Below are 26,539 nucleotides of genomic sequence, written 5' to 3'. Positions count from 1 at the left end.
CCCCCTATATCTGTTCTGGGCTCCCCACAGCCTTCTGGGAGGCAGATTTGGGGATAGGGCAGGTCATGCAAGGGGGGGAAGGAGGGCGAAAGTCACATTGCACAAGCAGAAGTTGTTCCGCTCACACTTTTAAAAAAGTTGAATACTGCCTCTAGTCTAGTGTTTTCTTATTTTCTGATTCACAACTTTGGTATAGCAAAAGGGCAACTGAGTATGTGGCTAAATGCTAAATCTTATAAGCAAAGCAGCATGCAGGACTGGATGTAGGACCTAATGTAGCAATGCAACATTCACAACGATGCCTTCATTGCCCTGAGCACAACAGCTTTGATTATCACTGAACATACACAGGTGCAGGTATTTTGCAGCCCTGCACACAACACCTAATACAGCAAAGGAAAAGGTATGGAAAGCATATCCATCCCCAGAAGCATCTCTTACAACTAAAAATACAATGTCAGTGCCTAGAATTCGAAAGATGTTTCCAACCACACAAGGTACTCTTTCATCTTTGCAACTATCTATATACCTGAAAAACCAGGTTGCTTTGATTTTTTTCCTCTTCTGCTTGAACTTAACTACCTAATTGTCAGCCCAACTGAATAAATGAATTCAAGTTTCCCGAGACATTTCTGTGTTAGGCTGATCATAGAGCAAACATGGGAAGTAATTACAGTGGCAATAATAAAAAGTAACCTCTCTCTTTTCAAGAGTGAACTTCAAGAAAGCAGAACGGATTTAAAAGTACTTAAAAACACATTTGGTCAAGTCTTGCTTTTAAGTTCTAAATTTTAACACCGACAATAATGTCACTTTGATATTTACATGCCACTGTAAGTATGAATGAAATTATAGGTTTTTCATAGCAAAGTGTCGTGCTGTGAGCCTCTGACTAGAGTGCATTGAAAGGTTAACCCTGATAAAACTGACTACACATGCTAGTCTAGGTAAAAAAGAAAAGATAAATCTTTATTTGGAATGTATATTATTGTGCACATTCTTGTTGTGTAGCAAGATAATCATTAATTACCATGAACGACAACAAGGCTAAAAAACTCAACCTAGAGGTATTATATGGAAACAGGTCTATGTTCCAAAAGACATAGCCAAAGATTCTAGGAATGGGGTTTTTTCCCACCAAGGCAAAAAACAAAATTGATCTGTTTTCCTGTTACTCACAATACATATCTTGTAGATTCATCTCCTACGTACATCAGCAGATAATATGATTATTTTATAGTGTTTGCACCTAAATGTAGGACATTAATACAGCAACAACAACTTCCCATTACACTGTTCTGCATACTCCAACCCATATAATTTTACACCAGGTGTCTCCATATACAAGTTGCTGGATGATCGCTTGATGGGAAAGTTAAAACACATTTTGAGTGTTCCACTGGGAGTCTCAACTAGAGTTTACATTAGCTTCATAATCTTTCGAAAGAAAGAAAGAAAAATATGAGACTGGTTATATGGTATATTTGTGAACAAAACATTAATAGAAGGGTTCTGGGTTTTCTACTATTAAAATTAAAATTGGCCATTTAAACAGTTGGGCCTCAATGAATCTGGAAAGATGCCTGCATTTTAAAATGGCAATAGTTCGTGTTGAGTCCTCTGTTCCCATACAATTTGAAAGAGTTCTAGTTTCTCATTTGTATTTGAAATACATTTTTAAAAGGAGATTTGTAAAGCCATGTAAAATGCATTAATAAAAAGAACTTTTTTAAAAGCGCTATTTTGGAGTTAGGTTATCATCCGAGAGCTGTCTTTCTCGCTCTCTCTTTAAACAGAAGTTGAGTCCTGAAAAGAACAGAAGAAGCAGAGCAACAAGACTGGGAGAGTAGCATGGGGGCAAGGGGGCTTTAACCCTTGGCCCTTGCCATGGTCCCAAGCTAAATCCCTGATTCAGATTAGGGGCACAGAAGGGGCATATAGTTTAAAGACCCTCCTCATCTAAGATCCCAATGTGCCTCTCCCCACACTAATGATTAAAAACACATTAATATACTAGCTGACAAGGCCAAATGACATGAACACCACATCATCATGTTTGGTCGTCAGAAATGTTACACAGAAGAAATAGTGGGTGGTTGTTACGTTTTTTCGCCACAATAAACAGACATAATCCTAAAACCAGAGCAGTATCTCAAAAAGCACACAGAATACTTTAGATTAGCGACTCTTTACTTATTTCATAAAATCTATATCCCACTTGTCAAAAAAGCTCATGTTTACAAAAAGAATAAAAATAAAAATTAGTAGAAACAAAGCATTCAAACAATTAAAACCAGCAATAAACTAAAAACACACCTGCATTCTAGATACCTGCATAATCCTGTCTAAACACAAACAGAATATAGCGACGCCACCTGCCTGATATCACTGGGCAGGGAAACAAGTATTATGTGGCACCTGTAACAGTTCCAGTTCCACAGATCAAAGCAGTTGATATATTGGGCATATATTGATTGGGTAAAGCGAGCTTACACGTAAACTGGCCCCAAGTTGTAAAGGGCTTTGTATATTAATATTTATTTTTAAAAAAATATTAGCAGGGGGTAGAGAGAAGTCCAGTTAATCAGTAGGGAAAGCAGGGTGGAATCTGAAATATGGACTCTTAAGAGGTGGAGACAAAAGGACAGCAGTAGGTATAATGTGGAAAGATACCATGAGAAGCATCTTTCTATCTCTGAAGTCCTCCAGATGTTCGCCAAAGGCAAAGGACTCTTCATACAATGCAAATCCAGTCTCTCCCCTTGCAAATGATTCGACAGATCAGGGCAAAAGCAAGTCAAAGGCTTAAGAGTAGTGCATTTACTTGGGATGCTGGAATTCCCCAGAAAGGAAGAGCTAGAATGTTCTGTGACAGTTGACGGAGGCCAGGAATGGGGGAGGGGCATCTGGCTAGGAGCCTGGCGGATGTGGCTAAAATCCAGCTTTTTTTCAGTGCCCTAGTAATCAGGCCCTGGTACAAATAAACCCAGCCTTGCCTGAACCCCTTTGGTTGTAATTTAAGCCTTGATCAATTTAAGTTTTTAAAAACACAGTCAGTATAGTCTAAAACATGGGCACCTCATGTTTACTAACCAGCTCAGATGCCGTTTCAGTTGTCCACATTTCATAAGGTAGAGATGGGGAGACCCGTTTAGTTGGATCTGCTTTGGATCTGAATTGGTTTTATATATGTGTGTTGCTGTTTTAAAAATTGTTATATGTGTGTGTGTGCTTATCCAAATCGTTTTTATATAGAGAAATGTTTTAGCTGCTTTTCTGTGTGTGATTGGTCTGTGTATGTTTTTATTGTAAATTGCTTAGGGCTGGCTTATGGGAAGTAATTAAAAAATGAAATAAGTATTAGAAGGAAGAAGATTCTTGTGCAGAAGACACCCCTTAGCATTAAGCCCAGCAATTTTTGTTGACCATGACTACTAAATAGAGCTCAAAGTTCTTCCAGAGAAAAATCTTTAATTTCAGCAACATAATTCAGGGCGGGGTAGGGGAGTAATTCTGCTGCTGCTATTGTTAAATAATCAAGTTCTATAGCTAGAAATCCTTGTTTATCTCCTGCATATCACCCAGACATCTACCAGTAGATCTGTATCCACCCCTCTCACCATCCCTGATTGAATTATGCTTACTTTAAGCAATTTGACATTGTTTTTTCTGTACAACTCTGAGGAATAAAATGCTTCAGTGTTGCTAACTTACTCAAAGATGTCCTGGTATGCTATTGTGATTTTAATACTATGCCTAAGGTTTCTATGCAATTTTCAGCTCTTAGACTCACAAGTCCTGATTTGCAGTTACTCTGAGCAGGAACGCAGCCCAAAAATAGAATTCCTTACTTAGGAGTTTTTTTAATGCAATAAATATAAAATAAAAGGAGGCAAAGGAGGAGAATCAAGATTAAAAACGGAGGCAGTATTTTATTTCTTAGTATGTATAGCTTTTATTTACACTGCAAGTTGGAGGAAGCTTATCCCATGGAAGAAAACCACTGTACTGTCCATGGATTGCAATGCATTCTTGGTTTACTGTTTGCAAGATTCAACTTCCCCATCCCTTGATTTAAATCCATTCTAAACATAAGAGCAATGGATAAATTGAAGCACTTTTTAAAAAAGACTTAAAATGAATGACTAGATTTTCAAGACTTTCAAATAATTTAAGCAGCTTCTGCTGAGTGCTTTACAGTCAAATATCTGAACATTCATTTAGCCAGCTAAATGCTGGCCTTAAATGCCAGGCTCCCTGTTTTTGAACACATGTTCCTCAACAATGAAGGGGAAAAAAATACTGAGTACATTTATGGTCCATTTCTGCAGTTTTAGTGTTTATTTCAAATTGATGTTCCTGAACAGGAAATGTTCTTCAAATTATATCCTCATCTCATTCTGCTATTTATTCCTACAGCACTAAGGCACCACTCAGGTGTAACCCTGCTGCTATGAAAATGCTGCAACACTGCAAAAATAATTTAGGGAAGGAAATCACCAAAGAACTTGTTAGGCAAGCAATTCCATTACTCATAGCTAAAATGGAATCGGGAAGAACAAATGTTAGATAAAACCCTTGCAAAACAAGGTGCTCTTTGAAGGTTTTTAATGGGGCTGGCAACTCTGTAGTTGCTGCATTTACTACCAGACACATATTTTGTATAAAAGATAGGTTCCAGCAAACACAACAGTAAGCATTTTAGAAATCAAAATGGCAAAGATTGCAGTCAGTTTTATCACAGCAAATTATAACCAGATATACAAGTGGGAGGAGGTAGCGACCGCGTGGAAACACCGTAACAGACAGGCCTTCTAAAAATGTGAAAGGTTATGCTGATTTGAATGGAAAACATAAGCAGCAGCAGAAATGAGGAAAAGGACCAAACACTTGAAAGGGATTCAGGTCTGTTGTATTGGGGGGGGGGAGTTACAGTTCCAGGGAACTTGAACTCAATTTGATGTCATTTGGTTCTGTAACTGTGCAGAGTATCTGGAACCAAAGATTAAATGGCTTCACATTTTCCCTGCAGCTGATGAAATTCTGTGGGCAATCCATTCTGACTGCAGTATTCGATCACTCCCTCTACCCTGCATTTTTAACTTTAGATATGATATAAATTTTTCATTGCTTCTTACAACTGAAGCTAGACTTTAGCCTATCAAGTTAGTCCCCCTGAAGACAAGCTCTGTTACTCGTGTAAATAATTACTGGGTAAACTTGGAAATAGGGGGCTGAGTAGATTTTAACTGATACAGTGTCATAGGAAAATAGGCAAGGAGAGAAGAAACAGTTGAGATCTGTACTACTGGAAATCCCCTTTAAAAAGGCCAGAGCGTTTTTAACTGACTGCATGGTGACGGTTAAGTTTAACCATGAGCTGGGCTGGAGACAACAGAGTGTGACCTTCTTGTGGGCCCACCTAGGCATTCAGAAAGTTGGCAATGCACGCACAGAACCTTCTACTCAAAAGATTAGGTCACATCTCAGTAGAAAGCACTGGACATGCATTTTTATCATCACAAGTTAGAAGTAAGGCAGACAATAAAGAATTCCTTTTCCAACTTGTTCAGGACACCTTGATTTACTTTCAAACTGACCTAACATGGGAATCCCCCTCGTCATTATATTTGGCTTGCCTACTTCCATTCCCTAGTTCTGTTTAGCTTCAGGGTCTATTTACATCACCACTTATCACTTCGGTTAAAAAAAGATCTCCTCCCCCAAATTAACAAGTTGGATGGTAACTGATGTTAGTCATACTCAGAGTAGACACACTGAAATCAATAAACTTCTTCCAAGCTGCTGGAAAACAGCTGGCACCATATAAGGGGCATTCAAAAATACCCATTCGCCACACAAAAACAGATACATTACAGTCATCTGATAGTGACATGACCATGTTGAAAGCAAACATGTGAAACGTGTACTCAAATGTTCTAAATTTACTGAAAGAAAGTTGAAAAGACAGAAAACTATTTTTGTTAGCTGCCTTAGTGGTTCTGAAAAGCTCCAAGTAAGTCACAGGAATTCCACCCCGCCCCCAGCGCGATCATTTCTGTCATTTGATTTACAAAGCTCTGCCCTTTATTTATAGATGTGGTATTTGCTCCATAATAACTGATTAGTAAAGGCTGCAAATGAGCATCACTGTGTGCACGTGTGAGAGATGCACAATGAGGCAGCAGTATCAAAAGCTGGATTTAAATAATATTCAAATAAGGCAATCTGCACACCCTCCCCCACCCCCATTCTTCACCTGAATTTTAATTCTGCAGCACTTGCAATTTTATGCATTGTGTCAGTACAAGAGAAAGTGAATGCAAACTACTTCTGGGCACATTCATTTTTTATCAACCATACAACATGTCAACAAACTAAGAAAGGTCAAAATGATCAGTGTTATCCTTACCGTTTTTTAAATAAATAAATGAATAAAATTATATCCTGCCCTTTCTTCCAAGGGAGCCTAGGGCAACAAACAATTCTTTGATAAAGAAAACCAAGTAAACAATTAAAAAGTATAAGAATGTATTTAAAACATTTAAAAGCTGTTAAGGCTACACCTAAAAACAATCAAGCACTTAAAACAAATTTAAAATCAAGTGTAACCAAATCATGTGTCTGGATAGGACAGCTGAAACAAATGTTTTCAGCAAGCTTTTCAAAGAGTAGTTTGGCCATCAACTATTCCGTAATATTGAAGGAAGAAAAATTAAAGGCACAACAACATGACATATAGCTACTGGTCAGTACTATCGTAACAGGGAGAGGTGCATTCTGGGTCATTGTGCACGTTGGCGGAGTGTGCAAAAGCCCAGCAGGCCCGGCCCCCATTCCACCACCTTCCGGGTCCAAAATGACCCACCTCAACTGAACACACACAAAATGGTCTCCGCCTGCATACACAGGTCCATGCAGTCAGTACCGTGTTGCTAGCCAGTTGCTGTATGTTGAGGTTCTTTAAAAATTATGCACAGCAATGCAACTGCTAGTGCAATTGCTGTTTCATGGCAACATTGTAAGCTGTCATACACCAAGTCAGATCACTGGCCATCTAGCTCACTATTATCCCAGAGATCACCAGCATCTCTCCAGGGTTTCAGACATGATACTAAACCTGGGACCTGACATAGCATGTGCCCTACCACTAAAATAAGCCTTTCACCCAATAAAGCTACATTAGAACCGCAACAGCCCCATGTCATACCCATACCACCACATCTTGTTGCACATGAATTGTTTTTGTCCATGTTCCTCTCTAGCTTCTTTGTGGCTCACCTTCATACACTGGATGAAAATATATATATACATACAAAGATACAGTTGCAACAAGGAAAAAGCTAGGCTGTGGGCCTTATCCGTAAGCAAACCTATTCATGAATGACACCTTGCTCCAAAACTCCTCATGACCACTCTGAAGAGCTTCACTCACCCATGACTACTTTCTGAACATGACGCTAAAGATAAGAGTAAGTATCCCATCCCACAGAGTTGGTCCAGGAGGATACCATGGTCAATGATGTTAAAAGCCACTTGAGGGGTCAAGCAGAAATAATACGGTTGCAATCCGTGGCTCTCTCTTTCTCAATAAAGCTCATCCATCTGGTGGACCAATGCTGGGTCTGTTCCCATATTGTAGTGGACGTAAGTAATCAGTCTCATCCAAGAATACTTGCTGTTGCTTCGTAACCATCCTTTCCACCCTTTCACCAAGAAACGGGTGTTGGTGACCAGCCTATAGTAATTACACTTCATTGGGTCTAGAGCAGGCTTCCTCAACCTCAGCCCTCCAGATGTTCTGAGACTACAATTCCCAGCATCCCTGACCACTGGTCCTGCTAGCTAGGGATCATGGGAGTTGTAGGCCAAAAACATCTGGAGGGCCATGGTTGAGGAAGCCTGGTCTAGAGTGAGCTTTTAAAGAAGTGAACACTACACAGCCTCTTTAAGGACAAAGGCAACACTCCCATCATGCAAGGCTGTGTTTATCACCCATTCCATCACCCCACTCCGGCTAGCTTTCATAAGGCAAGATGGACAAGGGTCTAACTAGCAGGTGGTCAAGTACATCACTAGCAGGTGGTCAAGTATCCCGTCCACATCATCAGGGCACATTAACTGGAACTGATCCCACAATGCTGGCCTCGATATTGCATTGGACCTTGGCTGGCACTGCCACAACACCAGCATCTAAATCACTGCAGAGTCGAGTGACTGTATCCTGAAAGAGTTTAGCCATTTGGTTACAGTTAGTCACCATGTGCTCCAGAGGTTTGCCCCCTGGGTCAAGGTAAGCAATCTCCCAGCCACACAATGCAACTCCACCAAGCAGTTCTTTGAGAATGCTATGGAGAAACAGCCTCCCACAGCCACTTAGTAGGCTTGATTATGAGCCTGAAGATGTACTCAGTTAGCTCTGCAGCAAGATCTACTTCTCTTATACTCCAGCCTGGCAGGTATTGCAACTTTTGAGGCACTTTCACACTCATGCTGTTGGGAGCGTTTCAATCCGAAACACTCGAATCAACATCAGATGAGCATTAATCTTTTCTATGACATGCTTCTGACACTTTTATGAACACTCTTAAGAGCTGTTGTCATTAAATTGTCAGGCAAGTGTTAGGAAGAGTGCAATGTTCACATGACCACCTCAACCCAGGCTGCAGGCTTTCAACTGCCATTCATGTCAACATCTTAATGTCTACACTTGCAATTCCCCCCACCCCCACCCTGCAAATATACAATGGCAGAGAGGAACACCAAATACTGGAAGAGAAGTGAAAGCCTACCTAAAGCCTGAAAATAATTCATTGTGAAATCATGATTGCTAGACTTGCCAATATAAACTTCTGAGGTTAAACACAGTTCCTCCAAAAGGTGGCAAAGTAAGAGATAACTTTGGAAAAGATGGGATGAGGGCAGGCTTGAGCCTCATATGATATGGAACTTTCCTGGGTGAAGGCTATGAAACAGGAGCACGAGTACTGGCTTGATGCAGTGGTTTTTTTCCCTTAAGACAAAAGACAAGACTAGTAGCAACAGAGTTGGTAAGATTTTCCTTTCCCTAGCATAGGTGGGGGTCAAGTGGGGTGCACAATGTTGTGGCATCTTTTTGAGTGCGGGTCCCAAACCTTAATGGTTTGTATTTAATATATTATTTTACCAGTATATTGCTTCTTCTATGATGCTGTCCCTCTTTAGGCTCCTAGAAAGCCAATCGATAGGTGTGTTTTCATTTATTTGTATTTACTTCAACAGTTTATATATTGCTTAATTACCACAGTCTCTAAGCAATTCACAAGAAAGGCTTAATTAGATTGCAACCGGGCAGATAGTAGAGGGTGTACATATTCCAGAGACCCCAAACCTGCTAAATAGGAAACACTCTCGTGGTCTATGTTTAATAGAGAACAGCCAGTGGAAGCTTGCTGCTTTCCAGACCTTTCTGACTACGTAGTCCAGTACTAGCTTTCCTTTCCAGACAAACTGGAGACATTTGGAAGCAAGGTGCTGCGGGAGACACTTGAATGGCAGGGGGTTGTGCTTCCTTGGCCACAGTGAACCTTGTTCTATCAAAGAGGTATTTTAAGAGTGAATGTTCTATACTCAGTGTTAGGGTTGATATAGAGTGCATTCCTAAGCAAACCTGAAAATGCCATGCAGACATTTACTAACGGAGCTAGCTGGGCAGACACTAATTTATACTGGTGCAAAGTATAGACTGATTTTCAGTGTATTGCACTGTGCCCCACTAGATCCAGATTAGCAGCACTCACTTCTTTTTATTACAGTTTGTTAACTGCAATGCTCAGAATAACAAAGAATTTTAAATGTCCTTTATCAATGTTATGTTGAGATGGGTCAGTCCTCAAAGCTCAAGAAGAGCTTCATCTCCTCTCTAGTTAGTTGTTGTTGTTGTTTAGTCGTTTAGTCGTGTCCGACTCTTCGTGACCCCATGGACCATAGCACGCCAGGCACTTCTGTCTTCCACTGCCTCCCGCAGTTTGGTCAAACTCATGCTGGTAGCTTCGAAGACACTATCCAACCATCTTGTCCTCTGTCGTCCCCTTCTTCTTGTGCCCTCAATCTTTCCCAACATCAGAGTCTTTTCCAGGGAGTCTTCTGATGTTGGGATAGAAATCTACAATGAACAGAAAATGCAATTCATCCAGAGATCTCTTTTCATCATTCTCATTGGAGTGGGGAAAGAAAGATACTGAGGGAAGGGTTCCATACAGTCTATAAACAGCTCTGATCCCTTACACAACATGTGCATGTGCTGCCTATCAGTTGTCCATTTGCCTGATCAGGCACCGCATGAGTGATTAAGCATTACAGCTTAAGCTTTCTCAGCCCAAGGGCCACATGGAGGGAATGTCAAGGTGCTGAATGTCAAAATAGGCATGGCCAATTTTTTAATAAATAAATAAATAAATAAATAAATAAATAAATAAATAAATAAATAAATAAATAAAGACAAATGGGAGCAAGGCTGGGAGACACACACAATACAGTGGTACCTCGGGTTACAAATGCTTCAGATTACATACGCTTCAGGTTACAGACTCCGCTAACCCAGAAATAGTGCTTCAGGTTAAGAACTTTGCTTCAGGATGAGAACAGAAATCGTGCTCTGGTGGCGTGGCAGCAGTGGGAGGTCCCATTAGCTAAAGTGGTGCTTCAGGTTAAGAACAGTTTCAGGTTAAGAACAGACCTCCGGAACGAATTAAGTACTTAACCCGAGGTACCACTGTATTTTGGTTTCACAGTGGAGTATCCATGGAACCAGTCAGTTAAAAAACCAAACCCCTAGGTTTTTTTTAAAGAAAACAAGCCTGAAGACTATACTTTTTTCTATAGCTTACAAACTCTACTATCCATCCAGAGACTAGAATAACTATTTGCATGTTGTTAGTGATTTTTTAAAATGTTTTATTTATAAATTTACCAAATTACAGAAAAAAAAGAAAAAGAACATTTTAAAAATTCTTTGGCAAGTTGTTAGTGATATATTGTGCAGTTGTTCTGACAATAATAAATGCCAGAAATAGCAGCTCCTGTTAAATGAAGCTATTACTATTTTTTGAAAAAGAAGAAAAAAGCAGCAGCAGCACAATGGATATTTCCCCATCGTTCCTGCTATACGCTTGTACAAAAATGGCACTGGTTAACACTATCAATTCCTCACAAAACTTTAAAAAATGAAGTTGCTTGTGTTTTTTAACACACACAGAGAGACAAGGCTTTATGTATGGCTCTGTGTACAGCCTGTGCATTAAGTCTAGGAAGCATAATTGAGAAATGAAGTACTGCCTAAGCATTAAATGGCTTTGAGTGACACGCTGTAGTTTGTTTAAAGTTGTGTGACTAAAATAAGTCTTCTGATCTGTAAACTGCAACAGCCATGGAGCTGCTTTAAAATTGGAATCTTTAAGATGTGCAAGAGCCAAGAAATAAAGTCTCGGCTCAATATGACAAAGCTGGAGTTGCTCCCAATCGCACCAATTAATAAAGTAGAGTACTTTAGATAGAAGGCAGCAGAATTTGTATCCTTTGCCTCCTGCCTTTCAGCAGCCAACAAGCCATCCACCAGCAGCTCTGCAATTTTCTTTCAGCTGTATGGGGTCCTCCGTGGGGACTTGCTTTATCAAAACTAGAAATACATTGGAACTGCCCTCCGTTTACTGTTCCATCAAGGAATGAGGAGGTAAAAAAAGAGATGGGGATATAGGATGGGAGATGCAGCAAGTCTAATAAAAGCTGGCTAATGTCCGGTTTCCGTACGTGCAGGGCATGGAAAGAGTGCAGTTGATTTTGGTGGCGCAGGCGTGGAACTCTGCACACAACTTTGCACTGACTCCTCAAAATGAGCTTCCAGCTTTAGTAGCTTCCAACCAAGGAGTTATGGATTATCTATAATGCCCCATTGTTTTAGAGCAGGCATGTCCAACAGATAAATCGTGATCCACCGGTAGATACTGGACATCTGTGGTAGATCACTGGTAGATCATTGGTTCCCCCCAAAGAAGCTGAACAACTGTGGCTCCCCTAAAGAAAGCTCAACATTTTACCTCCTCCCTGAAAAAACTCAAGAACTTTGATCTGAACCCCAAAAAAGGGAGTAGATCACTGCCAGTTTTTAACTCTCTGAGTAGATCGCAGTTTCTTGGGAGGTGGCCATCCCTGTCCTAGAGTAACAATCCCTTTACAGCACTTTAGCTGCTGGTTTGTTTAATTAAAGGAGGGAAGTTGCAAGTTAGTGAGGGCCTCAAGTTAACTCTTCCTCCTCTTGAGATAAGCAAAGTTTTAGCATTGTCCCAACAACAACAGAAACCATTAGCCTGATGAGCACAGCCTGGTGCTTCTAGCAGCCTCACCAGTAAAACAGGTTATTGTACAATCCCTTAATTCATTTCATCCCACCAGCCACAGCCATGTACAATGATGAGATCCAGCATAAGGGCATAGTGAACTGTGAATGCCTCATGAGAGCAACCATGCCCATGCAACCAACACCCTAGGATTCTCCACCATTGTAAAAACATGGGCTGCTTGTTCACAAGGCAATTCTGAACTACAGTGGTACCCTGGTTCTCGAACTTAATCCGTTCTGGGAGTCCATTCAACTCCTCAAACCATTCGAAAACCAAGGCGCGGCTTCCGATTGGCTGCAGGAGCATTGGATGTTTGGCTTCTGAAAAGTGTTTGCAAACCGGAACACTTACTTCTAGGTTTGCAGTGTTTGGGAGCTGATATGTTCAACAACTAAGCCGTTTGGGAACCAAGGTACCACTGTACGAGTTTAATTAACAATTGCTTAAACAGATCCTTACATGCAAACCCTACAATGAAGAGGACAGGAGCCCTCCTGCAATTGTCAGCTATTGGCGTGAAAGAACAAAAGTCCCTAACCATCATACTATAAAAGGAGTTTCAGATGTTTAGCATTAATATATTGGAAGTATATTCCTCTGGTTTGGGAAAATATAGCTATAAAATGAAAGAAGGAACTAGAGTTATATTATAAATGAAACTAAATTAGACTAGCAAAGAGCTATTCTCAAAGCACTTTTGCTGTATAAACACCTCCACCTTATTCAATGGCCTGGTTTACACACCACACTAAGCCAAGTCATGCATGAAGAACACCTGTCCCTAAAGTATATTTTTGGTCTACAATTTTCTTGCCGTGGCAAGTACTTAGTCTTAGGCTTCTTCCCAACTCTAGCCGGGGATGGGGGTGGGGGGGGGTTCAATTTGTCTCTGGCCCCAAAGTTGTGGTAAGGAAGCCTAGGATTTGCTTATGGGTTCTGCCAAACCCAGAACCAAAGCAAGTCTCTACACTCCTTCCAGCTTTAAGATGGAGGGGAATTGGGACTTTTTCCAGATTGCATCAAATCTACCACTTCCCATCTTATCAGGCTAGAGCAGGGAGCAGGGGTTAGTCTTTGATCTCATGCTGTGTTTTGGAGATGAAGAACAAAGTCAGAGACAAGACCCACATATGGGTAGGCATATTTTTTTCGGTTAGCCACCAAGGGTAGGCAACATATGTGTACCTCCATATTTGTTACTTAGAAATGACAATCTAATTAATCATTAGATAGCCATTAAAAAGGTAGCCAGTCTCTACTGCAAGTGACAACAGACCAGTATTTTCACCTTTCTTAAGTGTTATGACTATTGGCACATGTGTATAAAGATGTTAGTGGTGTCACAATCGTCCAAATTTGTACAGGAAGCCACAGTATGTCCTTTCATGTTCTTCCTCCCAAGTTCTTTGTGTACTCTTTCCATGAGTGCAGACAGATTTCTGGTAGTAATGCCGACAGTGCTATGTTCAAATAATCACTACTTATCAATATGTACATGTGTGTGTGTGTCTTTACAACTTGAGAAGACTTACAATTCAACGCCTAAAATTACATGATAAAAAAGGAAACCCAAACTGCAAGAAAATATAAGACCGACAGCTACAATTTAAAAATCCCAATATTTCAACTCAGCAAATTTGACACATCTTCCTTCATGCTCACCCATGTGACAGGGAGAGAGGCTCATATCCATACCCAAGTACAGAGTGAAAACAGTGCATCAAAAGATGCAATTTTTACAGATGAAGAGAGATCAAATGGAAACAGCAGTGTTAGAAGCTCCTCTACCAACAATGGCACAATGACAGGCGAGGCTTCCTCATCCGCCAGAATTTAACATCACATACAAAGCCAGTGATTAAAAAGTAACACAGCTTACATTTGAACTTCGATCATTTGCAGCTACACTTACTGCTGGCATCTGTTCTCACAAGCAATGTGCTTTTCTTTTCTTTTTTACTGTGGAAGTCCAAACCACCAGCAGCTATTTAAAATACCCATATATTTTTAAGCACGTTAAAATAGGAATCCCTGGTATATTAATGAATTAGCAATTTCAGGTGGGACCGCAGGGCTCTATGCTACCTTTAGCCTTCAAAATTGTTACCTAGGCTTATTCATATTCCTACCCTGCAGGGGTTGAACTAGGTGACCCATTGCGTCCCTTCCAACTCAACTCTGATAGAGGTAACTCATTTAAAAGAATTACAGGAAACACAAAGCTACTTCTGCGGTAATCGCAGAACATGTTTTTCCACAACTATCCTAATTCTGTTTTCTTTGGAGTGTGAACACACATAGATTTCTAGAATTGGAAAGGACTATCTAGTCCAAAAACCTGCAATGCAGGAATCTTTTTGCCCAATGTGGGGCTTGAACCCACGAACCTGAGATTAAAAATCTCATGCTTTACTGACTGAGCTATCCAGTATTGGTAACTCACCATCACAGCAAATACAGTATACTGAAGGCAGTCACTGTTAACATCCTGCTACAAAATGCCAAGATGACCAGGTATGAAGGTATGATAAAATTCTCCTTACAGGTAAACCAACTTACCTACTATTTACATACTCGTGGTGCTAAATTATCACTTTGTTAATTGACTGTCTGTACTCATGAAACTGTAAAACCAAGAACACAAGACAAGCAGCTCTCTCTTAAAAAAAAAAAAAAAAGCAAAAATGGAAGAGTGAAGATTTGTAATTGAAAAAATATGCTTGCATACGCTTTCAATGAAATTAGGGAGGACAGAAAAAAGTTATTGCCGCCCTCACCCAAGACTTCCCTTGAGGATTTAGACTGTCTGAAGAAAAAAAGGAGACGCCCCCTTCACCAAGATAAAAGCTGTTAAGCATACTGTGCCCCTTTCGAAGAGGTGGCCCTCGTGACTGCCCTCCGCTTCTCCTGCCCTTCCCCACCATCAGCCTCTCTTTGTCTTTCTCTCTTACATGCGCTGGTGCCAAAAGAATCATCTCCAAATAATTATTCTTTGGAGCTCTAATTTTAGCAGCATGTTCATCATTCTCAGTAAACACAATTAAAGTAAATTGAAACAGAAAGAGGACATTTTTAGATGGCTGGAAAAAATGTGTTTCTAGGTCTACAGTGGTACCTCTGGTTACGAACTTAATTCATTCCGGAGGTCTGTTCTTAAGCTGAAACTGTTTTTCTCCTGAGGCGCGCTTTCGCTAATGGGGCCTCCGGCACACGACTTCCGCTCGCATCCTGGGGCAAAGTTTGCAACCAGGAGCAACTACTTCCGGGTTAGCGGAGCTCGTAACCAGAAGCGTGCGTAACCAGAGGTACCACTGTACATGCTTCCCATTCTGAAAGAAGGGCACAAACTAGGATCCCAAGTTCTATCTTGGCCATTTCCAGTCCTGCGAAGTTACTCAGAATAAAACTAGTCTGACTCTCACATTCATCCTCACATAAGGCTGCCAGTTTCAATATGGGATTGGGCAGTTCTTGTGCATCATGTTACCCTTCCAGATGTTGTTGTATTATAATTCCCATCACCCTCAACCACTGGCCCTACTGACTGTGGCCAATGAGAGCTGGAGCCCCAGAACATATGGAGGATGCCATGTTAACTACCCCTGGCTTATCAGCTGTAAAATAACAAGAGCTGTGGCAAACACCAGTGCAGTAGTGGCAGGGACAAGCATACCTAAATAAGTTTGACCTCTGCGGTATCTGCCACTTTCTGGAAACTTTGTGGTTTCCCCAGGCACACTGATACCTCTTCTCTTCCTTATCAGCCCCATTTTGGCTACACGGACACTGTAATTCAGCACCTGAGTTTGCTACTAATGTATATATGATGATCATGTTGCTCATTAGAACATGCTGCTCCTCTTATTTTCCCCAATTAGCTAAATACCTTTAAAAAAAAAGGAGAAAAGAAAACAAGTTTGAAACCTCTCAAGAGACTAGAAAATATTGTAGGTGGCTTTCCCGAACAGAAACAATTTATTATATCTTTCATGCCCATCAACTGTATTTGTGTAGGTAAGCATTTATTGTATCAGTAACTGTTATGGAAGACATTTAATCACTGGTTTATAAGATACTTACCTCAAGTAAATTTAGGACACGTCCCTAGACAAGAATATAAGACATTTTTTCTCTTAAGACCTCCCCTCTTCAGTGCTGGGTTTTTATGTATCTGTATCCACTGTTCTGGCGCATCATAATATGCTAGGCAATTTATGGAGAACAGAACATCTCATCTCACCTTAAGAGCATCCAGTGTCCTGCTATTCCTTGGCAATCCTATACAACTAGATACAAGGACTTAGTGGGACATATTTCTCAATAGATATGTGTAAAATCAGTTAGAAACCTGGCCTTGTGACGGTATTACATGATACACAAGGGTTATATTATAGGCCTGTGTGTAGAAAGAGGAAGTAATTGGACAATGCCTCAGTGATGGACAATGCCTGAGACTGTGGCTTGTGAAATGAAAGCAGGTCAATGCCAAGGACTGTTCCTTGTAAACAGACACAGGCTTGCTTTAAATGGAACACTAAGCCATGGTTTGTTTAGCATAACCATGGTTTGTTTCACCACGCAAACTGAGCCCTGTAGCTTAACCATGCTTTGCTTATTCCCAATAAACCACAATCTTAAGCCTTTTATTGTTGTTAATTTATGAAACTTGGCTTTCTCAAAGTATGGCATCCCATTACATTGGAACCCAGCACTGTTTGCTAAGTATGGTTTGTATGCCTGTTCCAGACACTGGGCAGATTGCAGAGTCATGCATCAAGAGTGGAACAAAAAGGAATCTTCTCCCAAGGATAAGTGGCTCTTGCTGGCTTATTGCCCAAAGAACTAGGCCCTAACTTTGCCTGGTAACAGTCTTCTTTTCTCACCCTACTCTTCCACTACTACAACTCCTCCCCTCAAAGGCAGACAGCTTTGCTGCTGCTACAAATAAAGGAAAATTTAAAGTGACCACAGCCTAATGAGTCCATAGTAACATCTAGAATCGGATGAAGAAGGAAGCAGAGGAGTTAAAGGAACTGGGTACCATGATACTCTAATTTAACTTATATGAATTCACATACAATTGAATTCACATACAATTTAATTCACAAGATTCTTAACTGTTGTAAAAAAACCTTGAAAGCATTCATAGGTAAAAGTAGCAAGGTTTAATAACTTGGTACTAACAGTGCCAAAATACTTTTAAGGGGGTGAAAAACTCAAATGAGTTTTCAATCAGCACTCAACACTGCCCATAAAACCTTTGCCTGCAATTTCCAACTTGCAGCTTCCATTTAACTCGAAACCCCCGGTGCAAACACCTAATGTACAATCCACATGTGCCCTGAAGTCTCAGTTTGACTGTTATAAACCCAGAAACAATCCTTGATCTTAGTGACCTGGTGTTTCTAGGATGTGCACGCTAGAAGCTGCACACCTCAACTCTAGATGGGAATATAGTTACTTAACTGAAGGGGGTACGAATAATGGAGATAAAGAGTTATGCAAAACACCAGGGAGAAGGCAGCCTATGGTTAGGCAAGGGAACGTTCCCCAAGAGTGAGCGGTGGTACCTGTCGTAATGGCCTGCATGGAGAGGACACAGAAATCAATGAGGGAGAATTGGTGAAGCTGGAGAAATTAAAGATGACTTTGTGGAATGAATAAAGATACCACTCCAGTCCTGGAAAGGCTGGACACCAAGCAGTGCTTGGGAAGAAGAGACAGGTGCTGACATTCTACAAACTGGTCTTTAATGTGGGTTACGTGCTTCTCAGCTTTACCTTCTGGATTTATCCATGATTTGTGAAATCTTCAGAAGAACTCTCTGTATCCTGAAGAAACTGTCCCCCACAAATGTGGGGAATGAAGAACAGCAACAAAAATCACCTTATCCTTCCATGAGCTTGGCTTCACGGGAAGGGCATTGGTGGGGTGGAGGCGGCCTTGGATTCATCCCACTTTAGCATTTTGGCCTGGGAAGTGTGTGTGGAATACTACAAATGCAAGTACTTCTATAGCATGGTCCTGCAGGCAATGCTGGACAGCAAATGATAATTCGTGGATACATACTTTAGTGTTTCTGGGAGAAACCACCACACTGACATTTCTTGGACATTCTCCACCCTTGCAGATAAGCTTGAGTGAGGCATCATCTTCTCTAGGTTGGTGGGATTACACAATAAAGTTCCTGTGTGTTCTCTTATCCATGTAGACCAGGCATTTGCTTTGTAATCATGGCTGTTGCCTCCCTAAAAGTCTCCAAGAACTGGCATTGAAGGGAACTTCAAAGGCCACCATAGAGTAGAGCAGGGCTATTCTGGAGGAGTGGAGATCCATTTACAACTTGCTAGTCATAGAGCAAGTTGCTGATGTCCTTGTTGCTGATGTCATCTTTGGTTTGGTGTACCCTCCACAACATCTGCTAGATGACATCCAACTGGAGCAGTATCCAGACCTACCTTGATGAGGGGAGGGATGCAGGGTCCATAGACTGGAAAGCAGTGTAATCCTCCTCCTCAGTCATTCAGTTGCCAGCAAGTGTGAACAGCAGAGCCATCTTCAGGCTGGGGTAATTAGGAACATGAGATCCCAGTTCATTTGGGACCATCACCTCCACTTTCCTAGAAGTTCTAGCTGCTACTGACATGTCTTTGCTCATACCATCGGGAGGCACCACAAAATTCACTCCCCACTCTGACTCTACTGGAGTCCCACAGCACTCCTTCCTTTTGTAATTCAATCACATGGATTGCTGCTTGCTTTCTCCTAAAATTCTTCTCATTTTGTTAATCAATAAAATTTGATCATTAAATCAAAGCATGCGATTTCGGAGGCAGCGAGTACAGTTTAGCTGGGAAGAGGAGGGGTGATGCGACTATCTGGTTGGGCTTTCTGAAGATGCTTATTGATTATTAGAATTGTGTACAGGTGGAGTTGTTTCCTTGGTAATTTCCTGTGGTATGTTTTTCATTGGAAGCTGAAAGGGAACGTTTGGTAGCTTTGAGTATTTTGGTGATCAGCAGTGTGGGGGATCTTTCTTGCCACAGTTTCTCAAGTTAAAGTCTTTTTAGGACTGAATAGAAGTTAGAATCCTCGCAACTCCACAAAACACAATGTTCTATCTCTTCTGAATAGGGATGTCAAACGTAAGGCCCTGAGGCCTCACTGGGTCCTTTAGGGTTCCCAAATAAAGTCCACAGTACCCCTACCATTCCTCAAAAATTGACAAATCTTCAGGCCAATGAAAACGGTGCCTTTGTTAGAACAAAAAGGAGCAGGAACATTAATGACTACTACTGCATGCTACAGAACCCCATCCCCACCTTCAGTGGTAAAAGAGTCCAGCCATGTGGCAAGTGGAATAATGGTATGTAGCAATCCAAGCAGTGAAAGTTATATTTTTTTCATTTGGAAGCATCATGGGTCTCAACCCCTAAGCATCCACGATCTGAGGAATTTTGTTCTCGAACATATTTGCCTTTGGCACACCTTGTTTATCCCATCAGAGTTGGAAGGGACCCTGAGGACCATCTAGTCCAACCCCCTGCAAGGCAGGAATCTCAACTAGATAATGCATGACAGATAGTCATCCAACCTCTGCTTAAAAACCTCCAAGGAAGGACAGTCCACCACCTCTCATGGGAATCTGTTCCACTGTTAAACAGCTCTTACTGTCAGAAAGTTACTCCAGGTATTTAGTGGGAATCTCCTTTCTCATATTACCGAACTACTTATTTAAACCATCTTCTCAAAATTACCGTAAGTGGTTACGGTGGTACCTCTAGTTGTGGACTTAATCCATTTAGGGGTGCCATTCACGCCCTGAAAAGTCTGCAACTAGAGTGCCTCTTCTGCGCATGTGCGCGGTGCGATCGAGCGCTTCTGCGCATGCACCGAACCCAAAAGTAAACACTCCCAGGTTTGCCGCTTTCATAAGCTGAAAGTCCGTAACAAGAGCAGAACGCAACACGGGGTATGACTGTACTACTATTCAAACAAGTATAAGAGGGCAGGTTTCATAATAAGCATACTGTAATTAATTTAATCTGTAGCCTGTTAATGATTTATACACCTCACAAAATATTCTACACCTTCACTGTTGCACAGAAGCCAATACATTTGTGTTGCATCTTTACCCCAAATGTTTGGGGTGTGGGCAAAAATGATTCCTTGCTCCCAGGTTGCCAATTAGCCTGAAAAACAAGTGATTGACTTTCCTGCAGTCTTATCTATAAAATATAGCATATGTTGGTGTTGACACTTTAGATCACCTCAATAAATAAATAAATGCTCGTTATTATTTTTTACATGGCAACTACCTGATGACTTCTCTCTCCTCATGGAGAGTTTGTATTTACAGCTATTTTGAGCATGGTCAAAAGTCCAAAAAGATTTTGGAGAACAACAAGATGAACTGTGTGGGAAAAGCAGTAATTTGCAATCATCTATTTAGTTCTACCTGTCTTTTTAATTTGGCTGATTAATTATGTCTAGTGATTAAATCACTGCTTTTTATGATGATTAAGCTAATAAACCAGGGTGCGTGTGACTACATTTTTTGAGTGTCCCAGCTTTCTGAACCTAAAAGGTGCTCTCTAATATCTAATCAGCGACATTTACCTTTAATAACCAATGCTGCATGGCAAACCCATCAAAGCCCTTAATTTAAGCAGAGTTTAAGCACTGTATTTTCTTCCAATGCAATCACTGTGTATGTGTAACAAGATGTAATACACCCCAGCATGCATTCATATGTACCCAATTTAAGGTACAACAGCAGCCTAAAGCTATATTTATGTTAGCAACTGCTGGACTTCCTGTGGCATTTACTAGAGGACACACCCCTACTTTGGGTCTGTTCACATGAGTCCTGCAGTAAAAATTACTCACTGGAGCATTTTAAACACCGTAGCTTAAAAATATTTCCCATTTCATTGCTAGTGCAAAAGCACCCATAAGTGCATCTGCCGGTCTAACCATAAATTTTATGGTAATAGGATATTATGTGGATTTGTAGGTCCCTTTTTTACCTTATGAAAATAGCACAATGCTACAATACCTAAAATATGGACAGAATCAAAAGTTTCCTCTGTAAAAGTGATTAATTGTATGGTATAAGTGAATGAATTTCTTCCATTAGAATAGTTATTTAAAATAACAATTTTTTTTAGAGCACTCAGAGATTACAATACTGACAAATCAACCACATAAAAATAAGCAACCAGAAAAAAATGCCTTAAAACCTGCCATCTCTATTCGGGATAGGGCTAATCTACCCCATAAGGATCAGTCATACAGCCTAGAGGTGATCCTAAATCCAGCCGCAACAAGCTCAATGCATGAACTTTTTCACTTGTCCAGGGTACATACTGCATATTTACAGCATACATGCCTGGGCCCTGTGAGAAGAAGGTTCCCTATTCCATCCTACATGCATACTTTTCTATACAATTAGACCATCAGCATGGCTCATCTCACTCAAAGTACATTAAACCTGCTGCCAAAAATAACCATGAGACACAAATTAGTACTCTCCATCACTGTTATACTGAATAGAATGTATGTGTCTATTTAGTCCAAAGCTACTATACCCCAACGCTATCGTAAATATGAAAAAATGTAGTTTGCATTCCACAAATATGTCCTTTTCCTCCTCTATTTGAATCTTTCAGGCAGCTATGGAGCTGTGATGGCCTGGGAATCCGATTCGGAGGCTGAACCGGAGGAATCCCAGCCTGCACAGGAGTCCCCGCCTCCAGGGCCGGCTGAACTGGGGCAGGGCCTTGATTCTGAAGCGCCTGCACCTGTGCCGGATCCTCAGGAGCAGGCACCAGGTGAATCCACTCTGGCTCCAGAGGTGGTTGAGGACTCAGTGCCTACAGGTGAGTCTCCCCCTGGGCCCAGTAACCCTTCAGCCTCTCCTGAACTGCAGAGGCTCAGGGCAGAGAGGCGAAGGGAACTGGTTTCTCCCAGGAGGAGTGCTCGCCTTAAGGCCAGGAGAGGCGGGTCTCCTGGGGGCCAGGGCCGCCCCTGGCCTCAGAGAAGATAAAGGCCAGTCAGCCCAGTCCCAGGTTGCAGGAGCAACGTCGTTGTTGAGTACCTGTTCCTGCCCGGACCCAGACCTGACGCTCCAGTGTTCCTGTCCCCGCCCGGCTTCCTGCTTCGGACCTCGCCCCGCTCCTTGTGAACTGTTTCCAGGCTAGTGACCCAGGACCGGACTTTGACTACGCCAACGGTAACCTTCCCCCCCGGGACCAGCACAGGAGCTAAAATGATTAAATGTTTACAAGGACTGGAAACAAGAGCAAAATAGGCGGCAAAACAAAAGCAAAGAAGGAAGCAAAACAAATCCTAATTGTCACAAAATTTACTCCAATGCAAGCCAATTGGTAGAAGCATCTGGGTATCAAATATATATAGTTTATATAAGGGTTTAAAAAGCAATCAGTGCAATACCTAATCTGAATTGCTTAGATAAGTGTATTCAAATATGTAATTCAGACACCACCACGTCTCTGCTTGAGTGGCAATAAAAAGCACCTGTGAGTAACAACACAACTTTGCCAACCCCACTGCCTTCCTGCAGCAGGCAGTGTTGCCCATTTTCACTGTTTAATTTTTAACAGATTATTCAACAGTGGGTGTCAGTAACTGGTTAACTGTGTTGAATTCTGAGGAGTCTCAGTTTAACACCTTAGTCACTACCACAAACAGCCGCCCAGTGCATTATTAAGTCGAGGAACATGAGACATGGACTACCACCGAAGTGCCCTTTGGGCAGCAGAATATCGATAGTGACAACCTTTTTTTTTACCAGCAGCTATGCTACTCAGGGAATTACATAAACACAATGGGATTAGACTGCATGGTTGACACATCCAAGCTCCGCAGTCACAACTGAGTGGCATCAAGTCCTGCGTGGCTCGCACTCTAAAACCTATGAGTATTCACTTAAAAGGCGGTACACTTTGGCCCAGTCCAGGTATCAATGAAGTCAAAGCAAAGTTGGGAATGTGCTTAAAAACTCCCTCCTCCCCTTGTGGATACCTACTGTGGTTACCATTCAATACAATTATTTAAAGTGAACTTCCGATTCTGGTCTACCCAATTCAGATGCCAGATGGAGCAGGCTGTGGTTAGTGTGAACCAGGATGTGGAAGAAGGAATCTGTACACAAATGAGGAGGAGGAAGAAAAACAGGCAACACATCAGCTTATGGCACATTCCCTTTTCTGAAAGGTCTAGGCCCAGAGTGTACTCTGCTTGTGCTGATATAGATGCATACACTAGGATCCAGATAAGCGTGTATGCATATTAGGAAACTGCTGTTTTTTTCTAGCCCCTACACACACACACACACACACACACACGGGGGGGGGGGGACAGCATAAAGGGAGCAGCTGAAAATTCATTATGTGTACACACTGCTTTAGATCCCAATTATTTTTTTCTTCCAAGATAACCCAAATCCTAAGCCATTTATATAATTTTTAAAGTCATATTAATTTTTTAAAATGCTTTAAAATTAAATTTGAATTTAACGTATCTCAGAATGAAACTATGAATTTATCAAAACTACATTAAGTTTTAGCCTACTTTCTATATAAGACAACAGGATAATATAACCAACTATTGAAGTCAAACATTAAAGATATGACCCAATGTATTTATTGTTGTTGAGAAGTATGGATACTTATGACTAACCAAAAAGATTGTACATTAACTTTCCATCTCAGAGAAACATTACAATGCCCTGTAATTCCTAGCCCCTATACCTGCAAGTTCCAAACAACAAGTAGGCCTGGATCCAAGAGCTGTATTTACAGCACCATCTTTTGACATGTATACACTAGAGTTCCATGGTGTTTACTGTCAGGCAATTGAAATTGCAGTCCTAGGCTAACATAATTGTCTTCCATTAGCCCAGTGATTTTTCTTCTCCTCTCAGCAGAATGCCATGTCATAGCACAACCTGCTCTGAGAATTCCCCTCAGAGTTTTAAGAGATAAGTTTTTGATGTGGTATGAGAGCTACTAATAAAAACAGCAACACCCTAACACAGTACCCTTCAGTTCCCAGAACTAGTTTCATAATTCTCTGAATCCTAGTTTTACATCTTTAGAGAGCTTGTTTGGTGTCATGGCATCTGCACAAAAAAGACCCTCAAAAATGTCTAATCTGTTTTGTGATTGCCCTTCAAATCTATGCAGATAAAAACTCTGCAATGCAACAGGCATGTGGGCTACACGGTCCAAGGTTTTAGATTGTCTCCAAGGTAGCAAAACTGCAGAAGGCCCTGTTTAGTTGCAAACAAGGGCATGTTCCATCTGTGCATGGACCAGATACCCTCACACAAAAGGCTCACAGTAGGGATTAACAAAGCCCACTTCTCCTTCTGGGTGCTGACAGACATGCAGAACACCTCACTGTTCCAGGGGATCAGGAAGCCTGTGTGGGTTTTACTATGTCCCAACCCAGCTCCCTCTCCCCACTTTAGTACAAATTACTCATTATGAGATCAGGACAACATATAGTAACAGCATTTAGTGACACCCCACTCCCCTTGTCCAATTGGACAGTGAATGCCAAGTAAGAAGTTATTCACTATCACTTGCTCCATTATTTGCTAGGCAATTATATTTAACCTTCTTGGTAATGTATTATTATATACCAAACTCTAAAGGGAATGCTTCTATGATGATGATTTTTTTTCTACTGAGATTTATGTGATGTTGCCATGCAGTAACAGCTGAAGCTCAGCAAAGTAAACCCTAGTAAACACTTAGATGGCCACTCATTTATATATACTTAAGGGTTATATTAAGCATTTATGTCTTTATACTACACTATGACGCAGAGTTTTCGTGCAAATTTATTGAAATACAATATGTAATAAATATTTCAGTTTAAAAGTACTATTAACTGCAGAACCACTTCTTCAGTTAAACGCCGAGTGATCTGTAGACAGTTTGTGTAGTTCATTTCTATTCTTCTAAATGCCTACCAAGGCTGTACTCCTCACACAAGCTAAATTGGAGTACTGTACTTTGAATACAATACTCTAAATCTTCGTTATTTTGCTACTGCAGTAGAAATCCAAATGCAGCAGCTGGTCTGTGTATCAAGTTGTGCTACTGACCTCCTCAGGAGTTGTTTGCACGATGTGATATTCTACACATAAACATTCAGTTTTGTTGCTACTTTTTGCAGTAACCATAATTTCCCATCAGGCAACAAGAACATATCCTCTTTGATGTCCGTATTTAAAATACACTGGTACCTCGGGTTAAGTACTTAATACGTTCCGGAGGTCTGTTCTTAACCTGAAACTGTTCTTAACCTGAAGCACCACTTTAGCTAATGGGACCTCCTGCTGCTGCTGCGCCGCCGGAGCACGATTTCTGTTCTCATCCTGAAGCAAAGTTCTTAACCCGAGCTACTATTTCTGGGTTAGCTGAGTCTGTAACCTGAAGCGTGTGTAACCTGAAGTGTATGTAACCCGAGGTACCACTGTACTGTTAGTTGCACAACAATGAATGAGTTCGTAGAGATGATCAGTGTACTGAAAGTACTCAGTCGTCTTATAAGTTTGAACATAAAGTAGGCCTGATAGGATTTTTTTTTTAAAAAAAGACAACAACATGTCCCAACAGCTTAACATGAAATGGAGATACTAAAGAAAGTGTGTGCATCACCACTTATGAAAGGCATTGTAAGGGTTAAATTGCATGCTGGTCTCAGGGTATGGTCTGAGGGAGGCACAGGAGACCACAGCCTTGCTGAAGGTAAATGAGTCTGGTCAGTGTGTGGATGAGTGACCAGTGGAAAACCACATGTTCACTGCCTTGGGTTCTATGATGGAAGAAAGCCAAGATATAAATATAAGAAAATAAATAGTACTGGGCATGTTCTTCCTTGATAAAAACAATAGCTACAGGGGGCAGGGGAGCAATATGCATCAGCACAGGAAACAGAGCTAAAATTTTAGGAACAAACGCAGGAAGTTTCCTTATACCGAATCAGACTATTGGTCAATCCAGATTTGAATTGTCCACATGGGCAATGAACCACTAAACTATGGCCCTTCCCATGCCCTTTTCTCCACTGAAGATCACTTCCCCCACAAAGTTGCTATAGCCAGTGTTCAAAACTAGCCAGGTGCC

General features: G+C 41.1%; 1 protein-coding gene across 4 annotated transcripts in view; it reads right to left on the bottom strand.

Moving 5' to 3' along the window:
• SFMBT1 (Scm like with four mbt domains 1) overlaps positions 1 to 26,539 on the bottom strand; it is a 77,475-nt gene that overhangs the window by 41,844 nt on the left and 9,092 nt on the right. The window contains exon 1 of one of the 4 annotated variants that reach the window (XM_083603312.1): positions 2,825 to 2,865. The exons of 1 other annotated variant lie outside the window; for it this stretch is intronic. The gene's annotated coding sequence lies outside the window, so the exon portion shown is untranslated. Of the gene's footprint in view, positions 1 to 2,316; positions 2,866 to 26,539 lie in introns of those variants that run through there. 2 more of the 4 variants (XM_083603311.1, XM_083603310.1) reach the window with 2 other exon arrangements.

This window comes from Podarcis filfolensis, assembly GCF_964270895.1.
Source record: "Podarcis filfolensis genome assembly, chromosome: 2".
NCBI lineage: Eukaryota > Metazoa > Chordata > Lepidosauria > Squamata > Lacertidae > Podarcis > Podarcis filfolensis.
Note: the sequence above shows the minus strand (reverse complement) of the source record. Positions and strands in the feature narration are given on the sequence as shown.